The sequence below is a fragment of the Strix aluco genome, chromosome 13 (assembly GCF_031877795.1).
Source record: "Strix aluco isolate bStrAlu1 chromosome 13, bStrAlu1.hap1, whole genome shotgun sequence".
NCBI lineage: Eukaryota > Metazoa > Chordata > Aves > Strigiformes > Strigidae > Strix > Strix aluco.
Genome location: NC_133943.1, coordinates 4,077,074 through 4,091,195, shown reverse-complemented (window position 1 = coordinate 4,091,195; position 14,122 = coordinate 4,077,074).

Here is a 14,122-nt window from a genome sequence, read left to right as displayed (position 1 = left end):
TTACACATTTCAGCTTTCAGTGCTGGAAAAGGAACTTGCATGGAAAAAAGAAATTCAGAGCTTTCTGTGAGATTTTGAAGGATGCTATGGAGAGCTGGACATAAATCAGAGCAAAAAAGGACCCCATGTATATCAGATTGTTGATATCTTTAAAAGAGCAATTGTGCTTTGAAGTACAATAGGAAAATAGAGATTTTTATCTCGATGAGTTTTGAAGATAATTGCACTCAGGCACTTTAATCAGCATGCTTCAGATTTAAGCAGATGGATACAGAGGGCAAATCTGTGAAGGATGAATTATTTATTTTGGGCACACTAAAACTTTGTCTCTTAAAGGTCATCAAACTTTCAACAGAATTGTCAAAGTCTGCTGCATATGTGAATGCGATTAATCTTCTCATTAGTGAGAGGCAACATTTTCTTTTGAACTTGATATGCCTGGTAGGGGAACAAAAAAAACAGAACAAAATCATTTATGGAAAAGTACAGCTGAAGAGCATCTGTTTGTCTTACATCAGCGGTTCTGCCCAATTGCTTACAAAAAAATTAAACTGGAAACCTTAGAGCAATATAATATGTTCTGTCCATTAGGCACAAATATTTGACATATCTATCATCGTTAATAGGATTATAAAATTAAACGCCCTCCAATCAAGCAGCATTTATCAATTAGTATGATGCCTCTTTAGTGGCTGGCTAAGGGACTTTGGTGTCAAAAGCAATAAAAGACTCATTTACACCCTGTACCAGAAATCAGCAGTGAATAAAGAAGAAAGAAATGCCATTGTTCGTAATTGACTTCAATGGGACTGCTTGCATGGGTAAGCTTAAACACATGCGGGAATGGCTTTAAACAATTTATGATACTTTGCATTTAAATCAGACATGGGTCAAAACTGGGCCCCCAGCTTGAATTTATCCATCTGGATCCTGATCAGTGGGGCCAAACTTTCATTTCTGAGGTTACATTGCATTTCAGATGACACGAGATGGTTGTCCGCAGAGGGCTGGGACCACAGTTACACTGCCAGCCCCCACAGCTGGAATTTCCAGGGGGATTTCACATGAGTGAACTCGATGCAAGTCCATGTGCCAAAGGAGTTTATAGGCGAAGGTAACTGAGATTCTTCCCTGTCAGCACAGCGAATCTATGGAGGAAATAAAGAGAGAAACTGCATTATTAACAGAGTTAAATAAAGACATGAAAGCTCATGTATGATTAAAATATTGTGGTGTTCAGTGAAAGAGGTCTGCAATGGGTACACTGTAATATGCACCACAGACAGGAACATTGTCAACAGAAATCTGGACTAGACCTTGTGATGTTTAGGATCTGTTCCCTATGCTATCAGTGCCTCGAGAACAACTCAACAAATCATTGCATGATCTTCCCCCACATAATCTTTCATTTTTTTTCAAAGCACTTTGAAATATGTGGACGAAAAATGCTCAAGGTAAGTTATGCAGCACTAGCTGTTTTCAATAAAAAATAGTTTCTATTACTTTTATTAAAGAGTACCTTATTTTTGAATCAAAACTATTTCAAGAAAACATTTTACATGATTGCTTTTGCAGAAAAATGCTTTAATCTATTTACAGAAGGCAGAAAGTGCTCTGCAATTTTTCAATCAAACAACTAAATGAGCTAATTAGGGACAGGACAAGTGTTACTCCACCAGGCTTCTTAGCACATTACAGTAATCCCAACATTCAGGACATTTGACATTAACAAATGCCTTAAGAAATCCTTCATGGAAGGATGGAGGGAGAATTGGAAGAGCTGCACAGGCATGTGCTAGCAAGAGCAAACAACTAGGAATTTGCCCTTTTTTTTCCTGAAGATGTGCCCAAGGCTGCAGAGCACTTTGCTCTGGGCACCAAGTCACCCAGTAAGTCAGGTCTGCCAGTAAAACCAGCATTACTGGACCCAGTAGAACCCAGCTGGCTACACAGATTTTATGGAAAGATGTTATTCATTCCAAAAGAGTAAATGAACAGGAGCTGATTTGCTGTCTGGCTTTCATTTTACCACTTAATTCCTCTGCAGACCATAAATGTTTAATCCTCACAGCCTAAATGAAAGCTGACCTCCACATCTCCACAACCTCCTACAAAACACCCACCACACTTCTGAGAGGGGAAGGATGAGGACACGCCACGTAGGCAACCAGAGTTCAAAAATACAGATAACATCTTCATGCTACTGTCAAATTAAGGATATTATGTGACTACTGTATGTGAAAGGGAGCAATTAATTTAATCAAATAACTGAAAACACTTCTTAAAATTACATCTCTTCTCTTCACCTTCCCAGCGTAAAAATCAATAGGAAATTACAGTCTAATGTACCTGAATATTAAAACTCAGAGATTCATGCAGAATAGGAAAAAAACTGAGATCCTAGCAATTACTCTGATGACAAAGTTATTGAGTTAATGACACAGACCTGAGTTGATTTTTACTCTTGGAGTGGCGCCAGGATAGTATTAATGGTTACTTTTGCCAGTCTAATAACAGCACAGAGTCTTCATTGTGCTCAGCAAAAGCAAACATTTTAACAAATGGTACCTTCTTTTTAATTGTGTGGACCGCAGCCTTACTACCTCAAAGCATGACATACACGTGTTTTGGTGTAAGTTCCTCTCTACTCAGGAAAGTATTTCAAGATGGACAAAAGTACCTTTTTTAATCAAGAAGCAAGCAACATAAAGGTGCTAGCTTGCCTTTTGTAAATAACGACTTCGCAATAGCTTCTTAAATATAGTTGCACAAAAAAATGCTGCGGCTATTTCAAAAACCTGTATCCAGCTTAAGTGCTGCCATAAAGTCAGCTTTGTCTGAAACCCAACCTCCTAAGAGGAATACATCACAGAAGTTTTTGGATTTAGGCTTATATGAAAAGCCCTTGGGCACTTAATTTGCAATAATATGAGAAAAACCTCAGCAAAGCAGAGCGACGGCCTGGGCACCCCAGGAGACAGGGCAGGGCGAGCTGGTGTCAGTCCAGCTCTGCTGCTGGCGTGGTTCAGGTCGGGCATTTACATGGCTACTTAGAGCACCCTCTGAAGGCTTAAATCAGCCTCAAAATGACAAAGCCAGGAGAGCTGTGGCATCATTTGCAATGGAAAACTGGTCTGAAAGGTGGATGCTGAGCATCCTCCGACCTGGAAATCCCCCAGCCCCGTGGCAGGGCATTGGACAGGGATCTCCCTCACCCCTCACCTGCCCCACGACTACCCATATTTATTTGTGGCACAAACCTGTCACAGAAACTCTCAAAACTCTACTCTGAGATGCTGTGCATCTAACCAGGACCACAGCAGTAATTAAAAGAGTGAAAGATCTGCTGCCAAATATCACAGCGTGGTGTTATTTGCATGGTGAGGGCAGAGCAAAGCGAGCTGCAAAGGCTGTGTTCTTTGCAGAGATTTTCTTTCTTAAAAGAAGATTGTAACCAAACTACCCTGGGAAGAAAAGGGCCTTTGAACAACTTACTTAATAAAATTCTAAATTTAAATTTAAACACACACACAAATCATTTACGAATGTTTATTTCATTTCACAACGGGAAAATCCCCCTTCCTTTGGTTAGAATTATTACCTTTTAATGGGGACCAGAAGATTTGTTCGTTGCCATAATTTTTTCCAGGATTTTTCTTTCTTAGTGTGCCCACAGTGTTCCCCTGTTTTGCCCTTCCAGTAGTCCCAGGAACATGCCCTGTATTCACTGTGACAAACTACTGGGTAGTTTCAGCAGCACCTGAAATTTCCAGCCAGATTGGAGTAGGCAAACTAGGCAGAGATTTTAGACTGGAGATTAGAACTAAAATAGAGTGAAAAAACAAAGGGATAAAAGAAAAAGAGTTGTTATTATTAGCAATTTCTTTGATATAAGATGCTGCACAAAACAGAGAATGACCTAATGATTTATTGGCAGTTTGGAGGTGCCAGATCTGGGATGTCTGACGTTCCTCTCTCAAAAGTAAAGACAGACTGGTGTGACAATTTGTGGACTGAGGTGACATACAGTTTATGATTTCTGGTTGTGTTTTTAGCATAACCACTAGGAAATGTGACATGTTCCTGGTGTGGACACGCAGATCCCCCACATTGGAGACGACCTTCAGCCCCCCTGGCTGGGACCCTGGAGCGAGAAACACTAAAACAGCCCCTACGCCAACTAGGGGCTGAGCTGAGAAGCCAGATTGACTTAATTTATTACACAGAGGAGGTCTGGAAAGTGGAAAATTACCCAGGGCTGAACAAAGAGGCTCATCTGTAGCCATGGGGACACATAGAGGGGCCGAGCACCACCCAGGACGGCTGGGTGGGGAGGAAGGACACAGACATGCTGCTGCAGAGGGGGAGCTGGCTCTGCTTTCACTGGGGAACCCACATGGTTAAAGCAAGCTGAGCTGGGCAAGGACAGAAACTTTCAGCTAATTTAAGGAGAAATAATAAGCTGCAGGATAAGTATCTTGAACAACCCCTGAAGGGTTTGACCCCTCTGAATACTCCAATGCACGGGCCGGTAGTACCATGCTTAGGCACCATGAGGATGCCTGAATTTTTCCCAACCCCATAACTGAGAGCTATGGGGAGCGAAAGCAGCCAAGAGATGTACATGCAGATATGGGAAACCTGGTATAACAGCCAGGACCTCTTGTCTCCTTTCATTTAAATGAAGTAATTAACTCCCCTGAATCCCAACCTCACCTGTCTCCTGGCACAGAAGGGACATTCCCATTTATTCTGTGACACACTCAACACTGTGATTTAAAGAAAAATCAAGGATCTTTACCCTTATCTTGGTGCCCTGGTCAACCTTAGCATTGTAATAGGATTTCACTGGGTTGCTGGAACAATTTTATTTCTTTTTGGTAAACCAGACTTCCCTCCAGTTACCACCTGTTTATCATCTGTCTGACACAATATTTTTTTAATCAAGAAATTCTTTTAAAATCCCTTTTTTGGTCAAGGCTATCATTGCTTAAGAGCGGCAGTTTACAAACAGATTGCAGTTACAAACTCCTGGAAAATAGGCAACAGGAGATTAACACTCTATAAAGGATGAGTAAATGCACAGGAACTTGTTAAAACAGTAGGAAGGAAGGAATTGTGGACAAATACCCCAAGAGCATCCAGAAATTTGTTCTTAACCTCCTTTCATCCGTAGCGGCGAAGCCTCGCCATGCCCCGGTACTGAACCCTCGCATGCACAGCCCGTGCGCCTGCAGCCGTCCCGCACTCGCAGGCAGCCACGCCACGGAGGAAGAGATTTATTTATACTACGTGGGAACAATTTCCCACCCCAGCTTTGAAGTCGGCCACTCTCTGCACAGCCGCAGAAGCAGCTCCCACGGCGGCGTCCCTGCAAGCCGTCGGAGCAGTTGGGAGATAATCTTCCCTGCCCAGACCCACTCTCAGCTTCAGGAAGAGTTTGAAAACATGATATGTTTGGTTTTATCTGCTCATTTTCACTTTAGGGGTGCAAGAGAAGAGGACACACACAAAAAAAAAAAAAAAGCCTTTTAATACCTTTCTCTTTTTTGGTGTGGCTACTGGTATCAGAGGGTTACTTAAAACTGTATCAGCCTACACAGAAATCTCAGACATACATTATCTTATGTAGATACATTATGTAGACCAGAAGCCAAATTTTTACTCTCTGTCAAGCTGATATAAATTTGATTTTCTGCAACGGATTTATGGGAGAAAGAGAAATTCCCTGCATGCACAAGCTTTATTCCCAAACCTGGAGGGAAGAAGCTGCCTGCACTCTAACTAGTCTGACACTTGACGTTGAACAAAAGCTTAAGCACAGATTGTGTCCTGTCTGTGAGTGAGGGACGGTGCTTAAAAGGCAATATTCAGTGTTTTCCTTCTCTAGTTGAACTACTGAATTTTTAATCATTGTTAGGAACTCAATTAGTCACTGTTATTAAGCAGCCAAATGGACTGAATGTCAGGGTGGAAATATTTGACGTTTTCTTAACTTGAAATATTCCAAAACAAACCCATTTGGGGTGTATTATTCCCACTGAGTTGCCAAAATCCCTCAGCTGTCACAGACCTGATGGGAGCCTGGAAGGGTACGGCTAGGTAACCCCAAACCCTGACTTTGACAAAAACCCCGAGTAACGTCCTGGGAACCAGGCAAGCCGCTCGAATCCATAAGGTTTTTCATTTGTGAGAGGACCTTGGGTTTTCAAAAATTTAGAGAACGTGTTTGGAAGCCCTTTGCTACTTCACGGTTCGAGGCTTACTGAAAAAAAGGAAAATGCACTGGGGAAGTGTGTTTTCCCCAGCAGCCGTGCAGGGGTGAGATCCCCCAGAAAACTGGAGAAGTCAGTGCTGGGGGAGCCCTGATGTGCTGTAGGCAGCTGCCCCTGCTCCAGGTTTCCTTCCCAGCTCATTCGGTCGCTGTGTAATCTCATTCTGGCTGATGTACAGGGTGTTTTGGAAGCCTCACCAAACCCACGGCTGATTTTTTTGTGCCCAGAGAGTTAATTCACGCCAGGGAGGCTGCAGGGTGTGGGTGGTGGGACACGTACACTGGTGTTGGGTGTAGGGCAGAGGCAGTGTTGTTCCTGTGGCTCCTTTTGTAGGAGATGCATCCCAAAAACAGCCAAGGAAAGCTGAGGGAAGGGAGAACACTGCAACCTGCCCAGATCAAAAGGATCTAAGAATGTGGAGCCCAGGCACAGGAAGCCCTGCCAGGACTGTGATGTCTCATGAATGACCAGGGTTTAATGGCTGAGGACATAACCCACAAAACAGCTTCCTTGTCCCGTCTACAGGGCACCAGGATCTCCCCACGGCTTTGGGGAGCCAGCAGCCCAGGCTGTCAGAGGAGGCGCGTTAGCGGAAGGACCGCACTTGAAACATATTTCCTGGAAAATGATGATTCCCACATGGTCTCAAACGCCTGGAGAAGCTCCCACTCCCACCTCACATGCTCCGACAGTGCTTGCTGGCTTCAGCATGGGCAGTGTGGGATGCTGAACTCCAGTACCTCTTTGCAGGACCAGGATGAGCCCAAGGAAGGAGCTGGGCTGCAGGCTTCATTTGAAGTGAGGCTCTGCTAAAACTGAGCTTGCAGGCCCAAGGCAGGACGTGGGACACAGCAGTGGGACCACACAGCCAAGAAGCCCACGTTTCTAGCACAGCTGCTGAGACGCCTCCTCGCTGTGAAGGTGACAGGGAGGAATCCACAGCTGACATATACATATTTTGCTGGAGCATTTCATGTCTTTTCTCAGGCACTGTGACTAATTACGCAAATTTAAAAAAATCAGATTTTGCCAGCAGACGTTAGACTTAAAAAAATAAAAAAAAAGGCAACCTACCAGGGGACAATTCACATGACCGACCAGAAAAAAATGGTAAACAGCTGTGCATTAACATCTGTACTGCAGAGTCGGACTCTGCAAGAAGGAGTAAATGACCAGAATAAAAATTGTTGAGAGCTCCTCTATTCAAGCCCAGACCATGCTCGGGGGCAGGAGGGACCCAGGAGTCAAGCAGGCTCCTTTCCTCGCACCGGACAGCGAGTCACTGGGTGGGACTGATTAAAAGTCAAATTTCTAATCAAAATACATTTGTCTAGAAAGGTGCTGAGCCTAAGTGCCGAGGTTCAAGCTCTCCTTTGGTCCATCACCCCTCTGCTGATAGCTCCTAGATGGCCGGTCCTTGTGGGGACGTGGTGTTCTGAGCTGCAACCAAAGACATGGCAAGCACCTGTAATGTTTTTATCTTAAATTACAGAAATGGAAACTCATGATATCCATTTGCTTCTCACATTTGCCCCTCTAGGCTAGCTCCCTCCCAGATGGAAAACAGTCCAGCAACGAGGACTTCGCACAGTCCCAACGGATGCTCCTTGCTCCTAGGAAGCTGCATTGCTTTGCTGGACCCTGCTCCTATCGCAACCAGTTAGAGTTGTCTTAAATTTCTCAATCTGAAGTAATGAGTTTACATTAGATTCTGCATTCTCAAACCATTTTAGTTGAACAGTGGAATTCTAGACTTCATTAGCCTGATGGCTCAAAATCAAAAGATAACCACCCTCTCCATTTATTTTCAGTTATTAAGGCCATCTCATGACAGTTACAGCATGACTCTGATTTTGAATATTTATGGTTTGTTTTGCTAACAGGACAACAGAGAAAGAGAAGCTTGTGCATCACTGGCTCCTACTGCTTTCATTTACAGACCAAGGCCAATACAAATCTGCAAAACACACTCTGACGGGGCTCAATCGATCCAGCAGAGCTTGGATCTGGGCTATATTACCCTCAGAGGATTTCTCAATATTGACATAAATGCCTGGTTCTTTTAAATAACAATTGCAATTCCCATGTGCTGAGGCCACATCCCGGGTGCAGGGCAGCAGCATCACGCCCGCACAGCCGCCATCCCAGGGCTGCAGGGGCCTCCTCGATTATCTCCCTAACGGGTCTGAGCTTTGCCAGCACCTCTTAAAAGAAGGTATTTTTAAGCATCCAAAAGAGCTGGAGGCATATTTACTCCCCATACATCATTTTTTTTAATTACAAAAGTAATTAATGCCCTGTCTGTTGAGATGCAATAAAATGAGTTTGCTGAAAACTGCAATTTAAGCCTATTTCAGATGAGCTGAATTAAATTAATTAAAACACTGAGTAAATCCAAACAACAAACATATGCAGAATTCAACCCAAAGCGATTTGAAACAGCCCATAGATACCTTCTCATTAGCAGCAGGGGAAGTTTTCCCTTGGGCTCTTCTAAAACGGTTCTCAAAAATAGATGAATATGTTCAAATAACATGTTCATTTGGCAGTATTTCTAAAAAGAAGTAAAAGTATTTCCAAAGTTGCCTATGTATTTTGTTTCAGCGTTTTCTAGAAGAAATGGATTAAGTTTTTAAGTGAAAAAAAGACCTCTTTTTCTTTCCTTTTTGAAAGGGAAAAAAGACCCTACCATTTTAAATGCCTGGAAACAATTTTTTCGGCAATGTTTTAGATCTTTCAGCTAGCTAGAAAAGTTGCTATATCTTCATTCTGACTCTCTCTAGAGAATGCACTTTGATATCATTAATTAAAAAAAGGGGCTGAAGACCAGACTACCGAGTTTGCCTCAAAATCTCAGCTTGCGTAAATCAAAGGAGAACCATAAAAAGGAACTTGGTGGTTTACATGAGCTGCGAATCTGTCCCATTTTTGCTATAAATATGTGCACTGGAATGTCACGTACACTTTCACATGCTAATGGCAGTGTCATATTAATGCTGTGAAATCACACTTGAGAGCCGCAGATTTAAATGTCACTTGGGTAAAAGGATTTTAGAACACAGTGCGTAAGTTTTGAAAACTTGCTTTTGGCTGAAGGATGAGGAAAATGGACAGTCCTTTACACTTTTATTTTTGACTCCTCTGTCAATACTGACTTGCTGTGGCTTATCACATAATGCAGCTGGCGACTCTCCAAACTCTAGTGAAACCAACTGAGAAAATCACCGTGAACATTTCGGGGCTGGAATGATGAGTTTTGGTAATGAATATTTTAAGCTCCTTTGACATTTGCAGCACTCGTTCCCAGAGCAGAGATGATTTAAAGGACAAGTTGAGGATCCTGGCGAGGTCTGACGTCACTTGAGCTGTCACACTCAGTAAAACCATCTAATTACATGAGCGCCAAAGTCCTGCAAAACCTGCTGATCCCACCAATTTGAGCTCAGGAGTTAACTCAAGTCTCTTCTTTAGATCATCTCTCACGTTGCATCTTGTCTGTAGCGCTTTTTGTTGTTCTATGTCTTGATGTATTTAATTAATTAATCAATCACCTTGAGTGCTGTTAGCTTCCCGTCAGATGGAGCTCTTTTGTTGCTAGATGCGGCTGAGCTTTGTTGCTCTGTCCATGAGTAGTGAACCAGGGTGTCTGGGTATCTGAATTTTGACTGTTTTCCATTATTACTTCGATCCATTGATATACCAAGAGGGAGGAGAGCCGTACCTGGACCTTGGAGATGGTCTCTCCCACAGGACTGCTGATTGCCTTGGTAAATCCCCATCATCCCCAAAAGGAAGACTTTATCTGATATCCCATGGGCTTTGGCTTCGATCCCCAAACTTTTACCAACTGTTATGCCATTTTACATCCTCATAATTAAGTTATTCTATTTTTTCTACTTTGTGGGCTTGAAAGTAGGCACCTAAATTTATATATAGGCTTGTAAAGGCATGCCCTGATTTGCAAAGGACCTAAGCACTGCAATCTCCATTACTTTCTGCGTTAGCCCTCTGAAAATCAGTGGCCAATGCTCCTCTACTCCATATTTCTCCTTTGTCTTATTGAAGAGTGAAAGCAAAAGAGAAGGGAAACCTCTGTCTACTTGCATAACAAAAACTGGTGCAAGTAACTTTACCATATTTGTGTTGGCCCTGCCATATTGCACACCTTACCCATATTTACCATATCTGCATGGACTTTTCCAAGCTGAATGCTCTGCACAGTTCCCAAGCCGTGAGCCTGCCTGCTACAGGTAGGAAATGGCATTCAAGCTCACAACCCTGCATGCCCCAGTCCCCCTGATAACCTGGAGCTGGCATTCGGTTTGTCATAGCATGTCACCAGAAAATAGCAACGGAAAGACTGGGAGTGGGTGAGGTGTTTATGTCTTCTGAGCTTTGAACAAGACCAAAAAAAGAAAACCAACTCAAAATAGCGCTTGAGATGCTCCTCCCACAGAGATGGGAGATATTCCTCCCTGCAGTGTGGGAGTCATCTAAATGTGAGGAAGAGATCCTGCACAAAACTTTAAGGTTGGAACTAATCTCATATTTCAGCTCTGTAATCCAGGACCATTAAATATTTATACTGTTGGGATACACACAAAGAAAATTAATACCTGTTCAAATGAAAAGGATCAAGCTGGGAAGGAGGTTAAAAGCAAAAGAACAAAATATCAAGTTGGATTTTCTTTCCATTTTTATTCTCAGCTCTCCTTCTGCTAATGTGTTATTTCACCCTCAATACCTCTGACAATACCAGCTGCTTTGATCCCAAAGGCTTATTTGCTCCCTAAGTCAGCAAGTTTGCAATAGCTTAAATAAACTCCAAAGGGTTCAAAGCCCAACAGAAAGAGATAAAATATACTTTAAAAAGACATGAAGTCAGGAAGGCATGTGTTCCTTAATGACTTTCCTGGAGGCTATATCTCTTCTCCCTCCCCACTCCTCCTCCTCATCTACCTTCCTTCTGTTTCCTGGCTTAAAGTAGACTGTAAGATCTTCTGGACAGTGAATGCATCCTTCCTGTGCAATGGGCCATGATCTTCACTGGAGCCCCTGGTTGATACTGGGACTAATTTTCCATCTGTTGTCAAGGGTACCTCTTTGATCCATTAACAAATAGCAAAACAAACAAAGTAAAAAAGGCCAGTTCACACATGATGTATTAATTCTCATCTCCACACTGCTCGTTTCTCATCTCTGGAGACTCCTTTTAAAATGCAACTGGTATTTTGCATGCATGCCAATGTAGTGGAGAGGCTGTGGACAATCATAACAAGCCCAAACAAATTATGGAAACTGTGAGGACTGCTTTTATACACAGTGTAATTTATTACCTGTTGCATTCTGCTAGTGGCAGGATTACGTTTGTCACAGCCCAAAAGGAGGAATAAGGAGGTGCCACACGAGTAGGATATCACACACGTTACTGAGTGTCCTAAAGATGCAGTTGTAAAAAAGCAACTTGTCCTGAGTGTAGGTGTGGGGAGGGAGGAATAAATGCAGTAGAGATGAATCGTTTTTCTTTGAACATAACAAGGATTTTTGTCTGTGGCAGCAGTGAGATCAAGGCCATGTTTTGCCCTGAGTTATAGCCCCTTTTCACCCTCTTTTTGGATAGCAATACAAGTACTGCTTCTTCCATATGCTGCAGACTTCTGCCCTTCTCAAGACTTTCTCAAAAGTCAAATGCTAAGGACATAACCAGATAGCTTTGACAGGCTCACCTGGACTTCAAATGCCTCAAGTGAGGCCACACACTTTTAAAACACGACTTCTCCAACATTGCCATCCTTCAAAATGCCAACAGAGGGTTAATGCTGCAAGAAAGCTGAGACTGTAACTTTCCCACTAAAGGGGGAAAAAAAAGGAGAGTTGAACATTATGTTTGCTGCCAGTGCTCGAGCCTAGCTTAAGCTGCTCGTCCCATTTTATCACCTCCCTGGCATGCAGCAGTGCGGGGACCTGCTGCTTCAGGCTAAGTACACCACAGTCCACGCACAACATCAACAGGCAAGCAGTGAGACACCAACATGCCATCACCTCCCCGAGCCCCCCACCAGCTTGTCTGCAACAGGGTGCACTCTCCTGTTTCCAGAATTCAGGAAATCTGGTTCAAATTAAAATAAACTCCAGCAATTTTCTCACTAGCAAATCAAGAAGAGCTCTCTATTTTGTTTTCTGGCAGAACATGGATTGTTAATTTACAATTGTGTGCATGTCAAGTAAATTGGTTTTATGGGGAGAGGTCGTTCATATTCCTGAAGGAAGATGGCATCTTCCCTCCTCCTTCTCCTTGTGCCTATTTCCAAGCATCTTTATCAAACAACCTCTGATCAACAAACACATAAAACCTTCTGCACGTCAAAATCTGTCTAATTCTCTTCTAGAAGCAATTCCTTTAGTTGGTCTTAATCCAAGGCCTTCCAGAAGTAGAAAGTTACTGTATATTAAAAACACATGTAAATCTTGGGTAGATTATGTCCAGAAATGCTGAGAACAACAAACATTCACTGGTGGACCAGTAGCCACCAACTTTGTTATAAATATTTATAAAGGAAAACAGGCACAAAATCTTTGTTTACTGCACAGCAAAGCACTCAAAATAAAGGAATTTTTAAGTGTATATGCAGCTGAAAATCTGTACTTGAAGTGACAAATCCTGGGTTTAGTTACACTCAGACAGTTTGATTCTCCTGAACTGAACTCAAGGACTCCACGTCTTTGCTAGCAAAAAGGAGATCTCATGGACCATTCCCAACAGTGGCCATGTAAATGCACTAAAGGCTCCCAGTTGTACATAAATTAAGTCAAAATGTGACTGTCCAGCTCCAGCTTTACCCAGCCTCATTCCTTGGGTTTACGTTACATTCACATCACAGTGCTTTAGAGCAGACCAAAAGGTCTTCATTGGCAGGACCATATCCTTTTGATATTTTCATGAGGTGCTTATGCATTAAATTAAATGTGGACAAAAATAATGGTCCAGAATATGAAGGGAGCCAGAGCCAGCAGCCACTTCCCAGCTTGCAGATTTTCCATGTGCATTGCATGGCCTGGCTGCCAGAGTGAGCTTCTGGGGTTCCTTGGGATCCTGTTCTCCTGTTCCCTCTGGTTCATGCCACGAGCTCTCCCTCAGGACAGGGCCCCTGAGCTTGCCCAAGATGTTTTGGGAGAAGAGCCCAGCCCCGCTTTCCTCTCCCTTGCCACAGGGCAGGAGGAAGATGCCTGAGGACCCAGTTTCTGATTCCAGCTTTGCAAAGGAGCTGGAGATCAATCAGTGGGACAGCAGGAGATGGACACCTCACCAAAGACTGACCTGAGTATAAATCCTTACCGATGTCTGTGGTTTCTCTCCCTTTTTCTCAGTCTGTTGGTAAGATGGAGCACTTTGTAAATTTGTGTTGGGTTTTTTTTTTAGGATCCTCAAGGAGCAAGAGACTGGGGGGCAGATATAATCAGCTTGCCATCCAATAACCAATTAATCACCTAGGGAGAATGAGGGCTAGAGATCAACCCATAGATGGACAATTGTTCCCTGCACCACCAACATTTTTCTTTCCGTTTCTGGGATCTTTCCTACAGCAAGATGCTTTGGCAGATCCCAGCTTCACTTCCCCAAGCAATGGGTATGAGTGCGTGCTAAAGCAAGGAGGTGAGGCAGCATGTTCTTGGAGGACAGGGATGTGCCTACAGTCACCGCTGGGGTGACCTGGGCAATGCCCTGGAGAACCGGCTGAATCAAGAAGTTAGACTTTAATGCATACAAAATGAATGGACAAGGGAATATTTTTTAACCCTTCATCTGTAACTACAGAGTGCCTTTAAATGAATGGGTTTCCCCTCAA